The 15561-nt window shown below is 41.6% G+C and overlaps 2 long non-coding RNA genes across 4 annotated transcripts in view; one reads left to right on the forward strand and one right to left on the reverse strand.

Moving 5' to 3' along the window:
• LOC138752385 (uncharacterized) overlaps positions 1-15561 on the reverse strand; it is a 45125-nt gene that overhangs the window by 25354 nt on the left and 4210 nt on the right. Inside the window, exon 2 of one of the 2 annotated variants that reach the window (XR_011350586.1) lies at positions 7356-7494. The exons of the other annotated variant lie outside the window; for it this stretch is intronic. This is a non-coding gene — a long non-coding RNA (uncharacterized lncRNA). The remainder of the gene's footprint in view (positions 1-7355; positions 7495-15561) is intronic. 2 annotated transcript variants of the gene reach the window in all.
• LOC138752383 (uncharacterized) overlaps positions 668-15561 on the forward strand; it is a 36953-nt gene continuing 22059 nt past the window's right edge. For both annotated transcript variants that reach the window (XR_011350585.1, XR_011350584.1), the window contains exon 1: positions 668-769. This is a non-coding gene — a long non-coding RNA (uncharacterized lncRNA). The remainder of the gene's footprint in view (positions 770-15561) is intronic.

Below are 15561 nucleotides of genomic sequence, written 5' to 3' on the forward strand. Positions count from 1 at the left end.
TGGCACTTATACCTCTTTCCTGATGGTAACAGTGAGAACAAAGTGTTTGCTAGGTGATGAGGGTCTTTGTTGATTGCTGCTGCTCTCTGACGGCAGCATTCCCTGTAGATGTACTCAATAGTGGGGAAGGTTTTGGCTGTGATATCCTGGGATGTGTCCACTACTTTTTGGAGAGTTTTATGCTCAGGGGTATTGGGGTTACCATACCAGATCATGATGCAGTCAGTCAGCACACTTTCTATCACACTTCTGTAGAAATTGGCCATGGTTTCTGATGTCATACCAAACCTCTGCAAACTCCTGAGGAAGTAGAGGTGCTGACGTGCTTTCTTCATGATGCCATTTGTGTGTTCGGTCCAGGAAAGGTCTTCTGAGATAGTGACTCCAAAGAACTTAAATTTGCTCACCCTCTCCACCTCTGATTCCCCAATGATCAGTGGATTGTAAACCTCTGGCTTTCCTTTCCTGAAGTCAACAATCAGCTCCTTAGTTTTGGTGACATTGAATGCAAGGTTGTTGTTGGTGCACCATTCATTCAAGTTTTCAATCTCCCTCCTGTATGCCGACTCATCCCTTTCCTTTATACAACCCTCTATTGTGATGTCATCAGCAAATGTGTAGATGGTGTTATTGTTTTACTGAGCTACACAGTTGTAGGTGTAAAGCGAATAGAGCAGGGGGCAAAGAATACAGCCCTGTGGTGCTCTGGTATGGATGAAGATTGTGGGAGGAGAAGTTCTTATCAATCTTCACTGATTGTGGTCTGGAGGTAAGATGTTAACTCCCAGGTCCTGGAGAAATATGCAATTGATAGAATTGGTAAGATTGGACAAGCAATATGACAGATGTCCAAGCACGAGGAAATGGGGATGAACCAGATATGTGGACAATGACCCAGAAAAATTAATGTCAAGGGTAGGGTAAGAGCAAAAGCCATGGAAAATGCTTAAAAGCAAACCTATTAACTTGGCACTGGGCTTCAGGGCAGAGATCTATACAAGGTCAGCTTCTCTTTCTGAAGCTGGCTGCAATTTTACAACCAGATCTTGCTTCAATGCAAGTGGCACACAGGGTCAAAGATCAGCATTATTTTGCTGAAAGGTAGAAGGACCTGTTCTGCATTTTTTGAAGGTAGATAGGCTTTGGATGAGCAGGGGCATGAAAGGTAGACAGGAATGTCTGTTTGGCATCACTGTCTGATCCGACTCAATTTCTTTTTCTTGGGGGTGCAGGTTTGAGGGTGGCGCCCTACTCAAAAATGATATGTTAAAATATTCCTCCCATTAGTTTGAACTCATAGGCAAACTTTGAAATATTCCATTTGCTGCCCTCAGCCACATCACTGGTAAAGAAATGGTCTAGCCAACCAATTGCTTTGTGGGCAGTGATGGGTGGGCCTTGTCAGTAATGCCTTTACTCTGGAAAAGTGTAGAGATGAAGAACAAATCGATCCAGAATGAAAGAAAGATCCAAATATATGCTTTGGATGGATGATTAGCGTGGAAGTTATGGTGGTCGCCTGCTGACCTTGCCTTCAGTCACAAAATTTGGAAAGATGCAACCAAAAAAGTCTTGATGAATAACTTGCTAAGATCTAAGAGAATGGCCTTGCAAACCAATTGCTCGATGTAACTCTGCGACAATTAGTGTCCTGAACGTCCTGATCTTATTTCAATTTAAATATCCTCTTCTGCGGGGGAAGGGGCAGAGGGAGTTCCTCTCAAAATGGAAATTTGAGATAGGCTAGCTGTATAATTTGTCAGCATTTGTGTGCAGCTCTGAAATGTAAGTAGCCTGTGTACTGTATGACCTAGGATCATGCAATATGTCACCCTGCAGGACAGCACACCACCAGATCGTGTATCCAGGGCAGCACAAGGGGGTTGATGTCCTCTGCAACCAATTATATTCACTCAAGAGTGATATTGAATCAAAACTTGAGCTTCTCCTTAACAATTGAAGAGGAGTTGACAATGATTAATGTGTGGTGTCCTTTGGATTACGGTCCATACTGTGACAGGTCCAGAATTAGTAGTGAAGGCAATTAAAAGTTAATCTGTGTGAGCCTCATTCTGTGATCAGCTTGTTACAAGATGAGAAGGAGCGCTTTTCATTGGATTCAGGCTTTGTAATGCGGTTAATTATTTTCAGTTCCAAAGGCATGAGTTTAGCACTGTTGTACTCAAGTTATAATGCACTACAGTGTCTGATACAACAGTGCATTTTGATTCAATATTAAGTCGAGTGGGTATAATCGATTACAGAGGTCACCAGTTTTCTTGTGCTGTGTGGACTTCGTTATGTCCCGCAGGGTTGTTTACTGCTTGATCCTAGGTCATACAGTACACAGGCTATTTACCTCAGGACTGCAAACAAACACTGACAAATTAATTAAAGTCAACAACTCAGAGATGTATTACTGAGGCAATGTTACACAAAGTGGCAGGTTATCAAGGGTATATTACACTGAAGACTTTAAGCAGAGAGTGTTATATTTTAGGACAGTTTATACTAACCAAAAGTGCTTCAAAGAAAGGCAGATCCTAAAGGGTGCTCCACACTTCCAAATACATGACATGAATTAAAAAGCTTCAAGTCATTTTATATTATTAAGCAATGTTCACGTCCTTTCAAAAACATTCTCTCCTGATCCTACACATCCCTCCCTCACCCTCTCTCCTTCTGGAAAAATGAACTCACATCTCTCATTTCCTCTTCTAATTCTGATGAGGAAATCACAGACTCAAATCCTTGCCTGTTTCTCTTTCTGCAGTTGTTGCCTGAATTGTTCAGTGTTTCCAGCATTTTCTGTTTTATTCCATGCTGGGGAACTTGTCATCCAGAGGACATTGCACTGGGGCAGAGGAAGCACAGAACAGGCAAAGGAACGGCTCTGGGCAGAAGGGCACTCAAACAAGAGACACAAAAGAGGGGGAAAATAGAGAACCACAGTCAGGCAATGTTCTGGGGAAACAAATACTTTAGATGGGAACGCAATGAGACGAAGCACGTCAACAAGAAGTGGATCAGAGGTGGTGGAGACTCTGTGGTTTGAGTGGTGGAGAGAGACTAAGGTAGGAGATCATTGTAAGGGGAGGGCAGGGTCTGCACAGGAATGGGACAGACTGAGATGGGACTCATGTGATGAGATGCCTGTGGAAGGAAGTCCAAAAAAATCTACCCTGTAACTCTGTGGCTCCATGATAGACATGTGAGGCAGCAAGGGGCATCTTTGAAAACCTTTAAAAATTGTCCCATCTCAAAAAGAGCTTCTAGACTATTCCTGCAGCAGCCTCTTGGATTAACGTTAGGAGCCACTGGCTCATGCACTGTATTAGTGCTCAGTGCTGAATCAGTGAAACATGGTAACATTTGGTGAGCTACTCCTGGCACATGCTTTACAATCGTTCTACCCTCTTATATCTATCTATGAGATCTATATTTTTCTCTCTGTATTGCACAGTCAATTTGTTTATATTTCTTTATTTGAGTACAGTTTTTTTTGCACTATCAATGAGTGGTAATTCTGCCTCAATCACAGGAAAAAGAATCTCAGGGTTGTATGTGATGGCATGAATGTACTCTAACAATAAATGTGAAACCTGAATCCAAATCTCTACTCTAGCACCACCAGAATTACTCACATTGCTCTATTATCTATTTTCAGGTTTGGTGTGCTATTTTAACTGTACGTTTCTCTCTACCCTACCATTTGCCTTTGTAACACCATAAACTAAACTTTTTGACTTACTGTAACAGTATACCCTACACTTTTATTTTATTAAATATGGGTTGACCTGCTTGGATAGCAGACAAAGCAAAGCTTTTCACTTCTTGATACACAATAAATAATGCAATTATACTTAACTTGACCAGAAAGTGGCAAATAGCATTTTACAGATGGTCACAGAGTCAATTTTTCTTTTTAATTTCCTCAGTCACAGGCTGTGGATGTTGCTGTTAATGCCAGAATTCATTGTTTGTTTCTAATTTCCAGTGAAGTGAGGGACCAGTGAAAAGTCTACCATATTGATGGGTCTGGAGTCACATGTAGGCTAAATGGGGTAAAGGTGACAGAGATTTCCTCTCCTGAACATCATGGTGACCATTCACGAGACTGGCATTTTTGCAAAATATCAGATTTAGTGGGATCACTTGAAATTTAAATTTCACAGCTTCATTCATGAGTGTGCAAAGATTTCGCTGAGTTGCCACCCCTTTTTCAATTGTGCGTCACCCCAGGACTCTATGTGATCACTGGCGGTTTGGGGGTGGGGAAGGGGAATCTCAAGTCTGGGATTGCACTGGTTTCTTCTCAGGTTCCAAAGACGTACGGGGTTAGCAGGTTAATTGGTCACATGGAGGTATTTGGGCAGAGCGGATACATGAACTGGAAAGGCTTCTACTGTGCTAGATCTCTAAATGTTTTTAAAACATAGCATTTAAATAAATTAAAGATGCCCATTCTATGTTTGTATTAGAATTTCTAGGCTGTTAGAAGATCACCCAGCAAACATTTACCAATAAACCAACATCAGTAAAACAGATTAACTAATGTTTGTGAACGCTTGCAAAGTAAAATCCGACTGCTCTATTTCCCACACGACCCTGTCCCATCCCAGTCATAATTTTTTCTCCCCCCCACCACCACTTCCATAAGGCAGAAGACAAATGTTCTTGAAATCAGGGACCTCCAGATTTACACAGAGTTCCTTTCTTGCAGTTGTCAGATTTTTATATGGATCTCACTCACAGAAGATGATGTTCCTGCACTAAATTTTATAACTTACTTTTCTCTATTTGACAGTCCTACTCTATTTTTCTTGTCTGTTTATTTGTTGTTATTGCACTACCATTGACTTGCTTGGATAGCAAGCAAAACTAAGATTTTTACTATATTTTGGTACATGTGACAAACAATTCTCATTTCAAGTGCATTTCCTGACAAAGGGCCCAGGCCTGATACATTGGTTACCTCTTACTTCCTATGGATGCTGTGTGACCTGCTGAATTTCTCCAACACTTTTGTGTATTGCACTCGAACCCAGCGTCTGCAGACTTTCTTGTTTACTTCTCATTTCAAGAGTGGCTACACATCACTATTTGGGAGACAGACACCACAAAGTGAATCCAAGGCCTTCTGTTCAAAGGAAAATTGGAAGTCAGGTTCTTTTTATGCGTCCGTAATCACTTTTACTGATGTGGCTTTTCATCTCCAGATTTAAATTGAGTTTAAATTCACAAATTCTGCAGGTGCTATCTGAGTGTATTTTCTCCGGATTACAGGGTTCAGCACGATGCTGAACCAAGCCATGAAAGACCTCAACAATGAAGACGCTGTTTACATCCGGTACCGCACGGATGGCAGTCTCTTCAATCTGAGGCGCCTGCAAGCTCACACCAAGACACAAGAGCAACTTGTCCGTGAACTACTCTTTGCAGACGATGCTGCTTTAGTTGCCCATTCAGAGCCAGCTCTTCAGCGCTTGATGTCCTGTTTTGCGGAAACTGCCAAAATGTTTCGCCTGGAAGTCAGCCTCAAGAAAACTGAGGTCCTCCATCAGCCAGCTCCCCACCATGAGTACCAGCCCCCCCACATCTCCATCGGGCACACAAAACTCAAAACGGTCAACCAGTTTACCTATCTCGGCTGCACCATTTCATCAGATGCAAGGATCGACAACGACATAGACAACAGACTCGCCAAGGCAAATAGCGCCTTTGGAAGACTACACAAAAGAGTCTGGAAAAACAACTAACTGAAAAACCTCACAAAGCGTATACAGAGCCGTTGTCATACCCACACTCCTGTTCGGCTCCGAATCATGGGTCCTCTACCGGCATCACCTACGGCTCCTAGAACGCTTCCACCAGCGTTGTCTCCGCTCCATCCTCAACATTCATTGGAGCGCCTTCATCCCTAACGTCGAAGTACTCGAGATGGCTGAGGCCAACAGCATTGAATCCACGGTGCTGAAGATCCAACTGCGCTGGGTAGGTCACGTCTCCAGAATGGAGGACCATCGCCTTCCCAAGATCGTGTTATATGGCAAGCTCTCCACTGGCCACCGTGACAGAGGTGCACCAAAGAAGAGGTACAAGGACTGCCTAAAGAAATCTCTTAGTGCCTGCCACATTGACCACCGCCAGTGGGCTGATATCTCCTCAAACCGTGCATCTTGGCGCCTCACAGTTCGGCGGGCAGCAACCTCCTTTGAAGAAGACTGCAGAGCCCACCTCGCTGACAAAAGACAAAGGAGGAAAAACCCAACACCAAACCCCAACCAACCAATTTTCCCCTGCAACCGCTGCAACCGTGTCTGCCTGTCCCGCATCGGACTTGTCAGCCACAAACGAGCCTGCAGCTGACGTGGACATTTTACCCCCTCCATAAATCTTCGTCCGCGAAGCCAAGCCAAAGAGAAGAAGACAGGGTCACATGTTACAATTGTGAACATTTCAGCATGGTAGGTGTGGATCGAATTTAAATTCCTAGAACTTTGAAACACTGGTTCATAACGAGAGGTGAACACTCCAAGGAGCTGGCAGTGCGACTGAGGCAAGAAGACTCTGATTTAGCAAACATGTTGTCTGCTCAAGATTCCAGCATCTGCAGCATTTGTGTGTTTCTCTCAGCCTCTCATTTACCCTGCTTTTTATAGCCATTCCTGGTTAACTCAGCCTTCATGAAAGTTGGTAGCTGAGCCAAGGCGAGTATAGTTTCAGAGACAAGGTACATTTTTTCTGCAGTACTCTTTATACCCTTCTTCCTAAGTTTTCTGCACTCCACCTCCAACCCTTTATGAACAATATCCTGGCCTGGATAGTTATATAGAGTAATGCAGACTTCCTGGCTTTCCACTGTTGTCCATGTAGCATAGACATATAATATGTTTCTATCCTGCCCTGGTTCTCAGAATGTACTAGCCCAAATTTCAATCCATCACCAATGCTGTTTTGGGTCAGAGGTTAAGTCTAGTGAACCTCAGTACTCTCACAACTGATCACAATCCACAAGGCATGCAGTGCTCTGGCTTTCAAATAAGGGAGGGGCGAGAAGTTACACACAATGCATCTTTTAACACTGTTGATAATCCATCAGTGAGAGAACTACTGTGGACTTTTCTTTCCTGTTATTAATAGCACAGTATCATTGGGTCAAAAGCCTGATGGAGGCCTCGTGTGCTGAAAACACCCACGCCAAACAATCTTTTGGGTACTTCTGAAAAAATGTTAATAGCTCAAAGAACTGACAGAGCCACAGAAGACAATTCCCTGAGCTAAAAACATCTTGTGCAAAAACTATGATTTCCATTGATATAGAGCCATGTTTTGGCAGCAGTTCTGGCACTTACGAGTGTAATTGCTGGCATCTTGACTTCTCAACAGCGCTCCACCCACCAAACACCATGTGGAGCTTATTGATGTTCTTGAATCTACCCTTAGATCCTGCATTGTTGGACCTTACACAGAATCTGCAAGCTCATTTGTTTCCTAAGAGGAAGAAAGCAAAAAAATATGGACTATGTTTGTTTAATTATTTGAATGTCGCTAAGGGTGGCATGGTTTTTGTCGTTAGTGTAACACCATTACAGAGCCAGCAACCCGGGCTCGAATCCAGCAGTTTCTGTAAGGAATTTGTACATTATCACATGCATCCTCCGGGTGCTCTGGCTTACTCCCACCCTCCAAAAATATATGAGGTTTGTAGGTTAGTTGGTGTATTTGGGCAGAATAGTCAGGAAGTGCAGTAACTCTAAATTTAAAAACTAAAAGTGAAAGTATTTTGGGAGGGGATTTCCAAAATGAGAAGTAATGACTGATTTTTGTACAATTTATTTGAATAGTTCTGCAATGTTTATGTCAGGGATGTTATGGCTTTCATAATTGGAAAAGGGTTCTGTGACATTCCTAGTAGTGAAAGAGCCCACCAAGCCACCACTAACATCATCTGAGGCTCACGGGGAATTCCAGTGTCCAGATGGCTGTGTTAACATGTGGATTTGGGTCTATTTAGTCTGTGTGACTATTAATTTATCTATTCTTTTACATTTATTATGGCACAAGTCAGAAAATCTTCATTTATACTAAGTTGCTAGTGTGTTTTATGTATTTGTGTGGCTGAAACAAGTAAGCATTTTGGTGTATCGGTACATTACACTTACGTATATGACAATAAGCTGTCAAACTCATATAATGCCTTCAACAAAGATTATCTGGTGTGGAGTCATGATAAAGATTTTCCAACCTGAAACACTGAGGGTCCATTTATCTCCATGGATGCTGCTTGACTTTTCCAGCTTCTCTTTGTTCACTTAAGATTCTAGCATTAACTTTTTCTTGTGCTTCTCTTGTGGACAATGCCTGACCTGTTTATCTTTTCCAGTATTTTTCAATTTCTGTTCTTATATCATGATGGATCAGTTTTTTCTTATTCTGCTCACAGGCCAAATCCATGAGTAAGCTTCGTGCTGTGAACTGCTATCATTTAGCCATTTTAACCAGGGGTGCAGTGCTAATTTTTTAGGGCCAGAGCTCACCAAAATGTCGACAAGGAGGTGCTGGAGCCACCCCTTGAGGTGCTTGGAGCAGCCCTTCAGTGAGCACCCCTGATTTTAACTGACACCATCAAACACATTCCCTTTGTTCTACACATCTCACCTTCTCTCCTACCATAAACTTACTTGTACCTCTCCAAAGCACTTGAGAAGTTTGAGGAAAACAAAAACTGCAGATGCTGGAATGCATAGGCATCATCCACGGAGAGAAATTGACAGTTAACATTTTGGTCGGAACCCTTTCTCGGGACTCCCTTTGGCCAAGTTCACAATGTTTTTCTGAATGGCTATTCACACTAAATTCAACATCATTTTAGTGCTCTGGACTGTTTGCTACTATTGCCTGGCTGCCAAGTGGAGTGTGCCTTTAGGGAGTCATTGCTGCACAGCAAGGTATCAGAAGCTGCAGTGAATTGAATGTGACCCCATCAGGAACCCTACAGGCCCCATTTTAGTGTTTCCTGCTGGTTAAAAAACATCTAGTCTTTGACAATCCTGTGAATGACTGTGGGAAACAAAACCTAGCATTAATGAATCAATGCCGAAAATAGGTGTAATCCGTTTCAGAAGCCAAAGAGAAATCTTTGGCCGTTTGTTTTAGAACTGTTGCTAATGCTGTCAGTTCCTCTTGAACACTCTTCCCCAACCCCCCCCCCCCCCCCCACCAACCCAGAGCGCATATATGAGCTCTTTGGCCCAACTTGTCCATGATGACCAAGCTAGTCTCATTTGCCTGCATTTGGCCATACCCCTCTAAACCTTTCCTATCTCTGTACCTGTCTAAATGACTTAAACATTACAATTGTCTTTTTGTCCTTGCCTCTACCACTTTCTCTGATAACTCATTCCATATTACTCACCACCCTCTGTGTGCAATTGCACCTTAGGTTTCTTTCAAACTTTTTCCTTCGTTGAAAACTAACATACACATTAAACTATTTTCATTGTGACAACAGAATATTTTTTAAAGACATACAGCATGTAATAGGCACTCTGGCCCATATGTCTGTTTATTCAATTATACCCAATTGACCTACAACCACCGCATGTTTTGAAATGTGGCTGGAAACCAGAATACCTGAAAGAAACATACAAACTCCTTTCAGACAGCGCCAGATTCAAACCTGGATCGCTGGTGCTGTAACAGTTTTGCACTAACAGCTGTACTAACCATACTGCCCCATATTTGTTTATCTAAAATCATGTGATCATCAGATTCATTCTTTTCATTAAGAACTCAATTCCAGTCAATTGAGGAGAAACATTCTCAATTTAACCATTCTATATTCCAATAAATTTTACAAGATATTGAGGCCCTGGTTAAGAAGAAGAGGCAAATGCATGGAACGCACAGGCTGCAAGGAACAAATGGTTCTCTTAGTGTCTGTTTCATGTTCCCTGGAAAGTGTCGAGGTACTTTATGACCAGTGATGCAAAGGGAGTGAAAGGATAGTTACCAGGCAGGTGGGAGTATCAGTTTGAAGTAATCTCCTATGGAATAGCAGAGCAGGCTTAAAGATCCAGTACAATACACAAAATTACAGTGAAACTCAGCAGGTCATCCAGCATCCCTGGAAAGCAATAAGCAGTTGACATTCCAGGTCTGGGCTGTTCTTCAGGGTATGACAAATATCAGCCAAAAGCTCAAATAAGAAAGTTGGGGAGGGGTGGGGGGGTGTGGAAAGGAAGAGGATCATAAGTTCTTTTTCCACTGGCACCCAGTTAATTGGCCATGCAGTGTCCTGGGATAGGAAGTCGTTTGTGCTGTTTCCACTGGGGCACCTTTAACTAGCACACTGACTGCTTTTCCACTGCACACACTCATCTCTGGGGATTGGAGCGTCTACCTTCAAATGGAATGGAATGGATGTAAGTTGTCCTTTTCCACTGGTTTAATCAGCATGCTGGCATCAGCTGATGCCGGAGAAATGGGTAGAGGTCAAGGCCGTCAATCCCTGGTGTGATTTGACATTGGTGTGCTGATTGTTTTCCTTTTTCCACTGGTCCCTTAACTGGTTAATTCCCCATTAATTCCTGAGACAAGATGCCAGTGGTAAAGGGGCTAAAGACTACCAGGTGATAGGAGTATAAAGGTGGGAAAGGGAAGAAGAGAAAGGAGCTGAGAGGTGTTTGGAGGAGGGGGTAGAGGGCTGAAAAAAAACACTCTGATAGAAAAAAGGAAAGGAAGGGAAGGAGGTGGAGAGCTGGAGAAAAGGAATCAAAGGGGTGAGAGAAAGCAAGAGAAAAGAGGAAGGGGGTTATTGGAAATTGGAGAAATATATATTGATGCCATCTGGTTGGAGACTGCTGAAATGGTATGTACGGTGTTGTTCCTCTAATTTACATTTGGCCTCAACCTGGCAGTACATGAGGCATATCTCCTTGAAGATCTAGGTGGCCTTCCCCTCCTCTGAGTCTTAGTGTGCAAATAATTTTGAAGTGTGGTCACAAATTAACATTGTTGGTGAGAATTCATGATCAGCCAGGGCTCTAGTCTTAAAACAGAAGGGGAAAAATACAACGTACAAATGGAACCATGTTGGAAATGGATTATGTTGATAACGAGCTTTCATCTAGCAACATTCATCCTCAAAGCAATATTTCGGAAGATCTCCATCCTCAGGAGTGGAACCTGATGTCATGTGTTTCTTTGTTGCTATTTGAAAGATGAGCACATGTTAAAACAATTCCTTAGCTATTAAGCACTTTGTTGGAACCCCATTAAGAGAGAGATGAGATAGCTGCCGAACAATAAAACGCCTGGAGAGGATGGATTCCCAATAGAATTCTATAAAACATTTAAAGAGTTATTAATTCCTCCTCTCCTGGAAGTAATGAACCAGATAGAAGAAACACAAAACTTGCCAGATTCATGTAAGACAGCAATAATTACAGTAATACCAAAGGCGGGGAAGGATCCACGAACACCAGCATCATATAGACCAATATCTCCACTTAATTCAGATTATAAGATAATAGCAAAATTATTAGCAAACAGATTGGCCGACTGTTGTCCAAAAATAGTAAAACAAGATCAAACTGGATTTATTAAGAAAAGACGAACAGCGGATTATGTCTGTAAATTTATTAATCTAATTCATGCAATTCAAGGAAATAGGAAGCCAACAGTGGCTGTTGCTTTAGACAAAGAAAAAGCCTTTGACAGGGTAGAATGGAATTATTTATTCAAAGTATTAGAGGTTTAATCTACCAGAAAAATATATTAATTGGATTAAAGCATTATATAATGGACCATTGGCGAAGGTAACAGTAAATGGATATGTATCGAACCAATTGAAATTAAGTAGGTCAACTAGGCAGGGATGTCCATTATCTCCCTCACAGTTCACTTTAGCAATAGAACCATTGGCAGAACTGATAAGAACAGAAAATAAAATAAAAGGGATAAAAATAAAGGAGAAGGAGTATAAAATCAGTTTATTTGCAGATGACATCACAATATATTTAACAGAACCAGAAATATCAATAAAAGACCTACATAAGAAATTGAAGGAATATGGAGAAATATCGGGGTACAAGATCAATGCAAATAAAAGTGAAGTGATGCCAATGAGTAATGCGGATTATACGGAATTTAAAAAAGAATCACCATTTAAATGGCAAACACAAGCAATCCGATACCTAGGTATTAGGTTAGATAATAATTTAAGCCACTTGTACAAATTAAATTATCAGCCACTAATAAAGAAATTGCAGGAAGACAGAACATTGGAAAGAATTACCGCTAACATTGATAGGGAGGGTAAATTGCATTAAAATTAATGTCTTCCTAAGGATACAATACTTATTTCAATTGTTACCAATTCCCTTAACAGAGAAATTATTTAATGAACTAAAGAGAATAATAAGGAAATTTTTATGGGAAGGGGGGGAAACTGAGGATAGCATTAGATAAATTAACAGAGAGGTACAAACAAGATGGTTTGCAGTTACCAAACTTTAAAAATTATTATAGAGCAGCACATTTAAGGTATTTATCAGATTTTTATCAGACAAGGGAAAAACCAGATTGGACTAAGATAGAGCTAGACAAAATAGAGCGAGACAAAAATCAGATAGATGTTTTTGCTGTAAGAAGGAAATGGGAACAACAGTACATGAAATTTGGGCATGTGAGAAAGTGAAAAAGTTTTGGGAAGATCTAAATCAGGTATTAAATAAAATCACAAAAAACAACATACCAAAAAATCCAGAGATCTTTCTTCTAAGTAATATAAGAAGTAAGGAATTAGGCCTCAAACTGGATGAAGCGCAAAAAAGATTTATTACGATAGCCTTAGCTATCATAAATGTATAATGTCAACTTGGAAATCGGAAAAGAGCCTGAGAATACAGCAATGGTACATGGAAATGAATAAATGTATTTCAATGGAAAAAAATAACATATAATTTTTAAAATAAAGTCACATTATTTGAACAAATTTGGGAACCGCACATGGAACATAACAGAGAGGGCTTGCCTCGGATCTCCATCCCCCTAAAATGATAAAAAGACAAAATGACTTGATCCAGTGTGTAAAAGTAGATGACACATTTTTCTTGTTTATTTTTCATTGTGTGATGACATTGTTTAATGGTTTTATTGTATTGTATATGTTGAATGTTTATTGGTTTTGAAGGGGGGTGGGAAGGAAGGTAGGGGGGTAAAAAAGGGGAGAAAATGCCACTGTGTATATTTAAGAGGGAAATGTTTGTATGTATTTTGGTTGATATAGTTCACAGTGTGAAAAATAAAAAAAATATTTAAAAAAAAGAGAGATGAGATAATCTGATTGCAAGATGCCTGTAGGTGTCTTGCAGTGAATTTCAATGGCAAGAATGCCATTTGGCATGAATGACGTAGTGTTGTAGCGAGTTGAAATGGAATTACCTTCTCCCTGAGGAATCTGACTCACTCCATATTGCTCACATATGGTGACCTCATGCTAAAGGTTTGGGACACAGAGCTAACTAATGTTAAGAAACAGCAGGGACGTGGGAAAGAACGAGTTAGCAGGCAATCAGAATAAGTCAACATAAAATTGACATCACCCTCAGAGCACTGAACAACCAAAGAGAGAATTAACCAAGATAAGCCACAAAGACAAGAGATAACATGGAGCAAACTAAAAGCAAGCAAGATACTTACTTAGCAAGATAGTGATTGATTTAATTTCCTAAAGACAGACCTCTGGTCTGGCTGAAGTTAATGAGATAAGCTAGCCTAGCTCTGCCTTACAAGTGAATGCTTAACGGAGCAAAAATGTAACATATGAAACTGATGGCCTGCATGATGTCAGCATCATTAGTTTAGAGTTAAGTGATGCCAACTTTTTTGCTGTAAATTCTCAAGATGGCAATATTCAATTTATTATCATAGTAATAAAACAGTGTCACATTACATGAAATTGCTTTTTCCTGCTGTAAGGCAAACAGACTCAACATCAGCAAAAATTGCTGAAGCACCACTTACAGTCAGAGAAAGAGAGGCAGAAGTGTTCTCTCCCCCCCCCCCCCCCCCCCCCCCCACCACCAACACCAGTCACCGAGTGTCTGTAAATTCGTTTCCAATGCTTCTGCAGTCGCACGGAGTCCAGTCAAGATCAGTGGCAACCTGAGCTCCAGATCCAAACCTGTCAGGACCCTTCAGCGTCCCCTCGCATTCCAGTTCTAACACTTGGTACCCCTTCAGCCACGCTTGAGCCAGTGGCCGGCAGTCCGCAGCTGGTTGTGAGTCACCCGACAGCAATTTCCAGCAGCCTCTAGTGGCCGCCTCCATGGGTTCCTTGCCTCGAGTTGCCACCACATGCATTGGTCTTTCAGCTGCAGAGGCTCCCCACTAGTCCGCCACTGTGGTCACTCTCCCGTGGGTCTTCTCCTCTGCATCTCTTTCTCAGATGGGGGATGGTTTTCTGGTGCCCTGCTCCAGTCCTCCACAAAGGCAACATTAAGATAAACGGACTGGATGAAGGGTTCCGATCTGGAACATTCTTCCTTCTCTCAATGGGTTGTTCAGCCCACTGAGTTCCTCCAGCAGACTGGAGATACAGAAAACTGCAGATATTTGAATCTGAAGCTAAATACATTGCTGGAGTTAGGCCAAACTCAGACTAGAATGCCTACAACCCAACAGCATGAATTTTGCATTCTCCAGTTTCATATAAGCTGCTCCCCCTCTGTCCCTTTCTCTCTCCTTCTGGTCCTCTCACACGCATAAACTTCTTTGCAAACTCTACTGCAGCTCCTAATTATTTCCCCCTCTCCAAACTTCTCCATTTGACGATCATCCACACACTCCTCCCATTGTTGATCTGCCCTCAATCCCTCCTTTATACCTACTGTATGTTTCCACCAACAGTCCTCCCTTATTAGATTCCATAATTTGCAGCCTTTTGTTGCCACAACATCACCCCACCTCAAGTCTCTGTCACTATAATGACCCTTCACTCCCCCACCTAGCTCCATCTAACCATCAATCCCTCCTTACATGTATCTACCTTTCGCTCTTTCCCCATCTCTCTCCCCCCCCCCCCCAACCCCTTGTCTCTTTATACATGCTATCTCCACTTTATGCTTTCAGTCTAGGTAAAGGTTTATGACCTAAACATTTATGGTTTTCAGACTGCAGGTATGGAACAGCACAATCAAGGAATTTTACCGCTACACGGGCAATCTAAAAAGGATTGTGCAGGAATTTTGAGTCAATTCCTGCACCGCGATTTATCCTGCAGGTCCCCTACAACTTTTTGGAGAAAGTCTTCAGAATAAATCGTACCAGAAAAAATCGTTGATGGTTATCTACTCTACTGTACATTCAACTACCGGGAATGTTGTACTTGCAGTCTAAAAAAGTGCCCAGTCAGACGACCACACGGAAAGTAATTATGTTCATTTTTTCTGTGATTTTCCCAACATTAAGTTCTGAAAACCATAATTGATTGTCTATTTCCCTGCACCAATGCTGTCTGACCCATTGAGTTCCTCCAATAGCTTCTCTTTATTT

This window comes from Narcine bancroftii, chromosome 2 (assembly GCF_036971445.1).
Source record: "Narcine bancroftii isolate sNarBan1 chromosome 2, sNarBan1.hap1, whole genome shotgun sequence".
In the NCBI taxonomy this organism is placed as follows: domain Eukaryota; kingdom Metazoa; phylum Chordata; class Chondrichthyes; order Torpediniformes; family Narcinidae; genus Narcine; species Narcine bancroftii.